This window comes from Pavona decussata, unplaced genomic scaffold, assembly GCF_977016875.1.
Source record: "Pavona decussata unplaced genomic scaffold, jaPavDecu1.1 SCAFFOLD_214, whole genome shotgun sequence".
Lineage (NCBI taxonomy): Eukaryota > Metazoa > Cnidaria > Anthozoa > Scleractinia > Agariciidae > Pavona > Pavona decussata.
The window spans coordinates 4,093,988-4,095,000 of NW_028145619.1; positions in this window are offsets into that span (position 1 = coordinate 4,093,988).

Here is a 1,013-nt window from a genome sequence, read left to right on the forward strand (position 1 = left end):
CAGCCCCATGCATAATTATCTATACATTTGGCACACACTTTGTTTTCACGGTCGTCGTTTTTGGAAGTGGGTTAGTGTGACAGTTGTGCATGGATAAATAATGTATGGGGCTGTGCGGAAATCTTTCCCGAATTGCTTAGATATTGTTTCTAATAAAATGTTGGAGTTGAAAATTTTATTTTTTTCATCAAGATCCTTCCTTCGAAAATAAAAAACCGAAATCTACACGTCAAAATACGGGGAAAGCGTTCTGCGGTATAGCTTGCGGTTAAATTTTTATTTTCGTTTTTATTTATTTATTTACTTTTTTTTTTGCGTGTGTGTGTGTTTGGCTGTGGATGATAAATTGATTAATATAAAACGTAAAACAACGGAAATGAGCATATTACCGAACCACAACACATTCGTCATAACCAGATAAATCCTCGACAAGTGACATAAATCGTTTCAATAATAAACAGAGGCGGTTCTTTAGTCACGTCTTTTTCCTGCGAGGCGCTGTGAAAGCTTGAAACATGTCAAGTTTAACCAGCCTTCGATTGAGTTGTATACATCTCCCGTAATGGCGGACGACTCGTGTGGAATGGAAACCAGGTTACGTAAATAAACAAACCTCTTTAATGCAAATGTATTACAAATCCTGTGTTCACTCGTGAACGATAAGAGTCCACGAGCTGCTATGTTGCATCAACGGCTATGTGATGAGAATCGAAGGAAAAAAGTTTGAATTCGAAGATACCATTGTTTGGGTTTTTGTGATGCATTCTTCGGTTGAATGGTTACAAAAAGGCTGTATTTGCAAATTGGTGCCCAAAAAAAGGCGCGCTTTTTCAGTTTAATGTATTTCTGTGAGTCATTATATATTAATCGTATCTCGTATAATTATGTCATTCCGCAATTCTTATTTTGCATAATTATGCCATTCCGCACGTCTTTCCACATTCCATTCCGCACACTCATTCCGCGTTTTACCCTCACCGAGATGTCTTTTTTTTTTTTTTATTTTTTTTTTT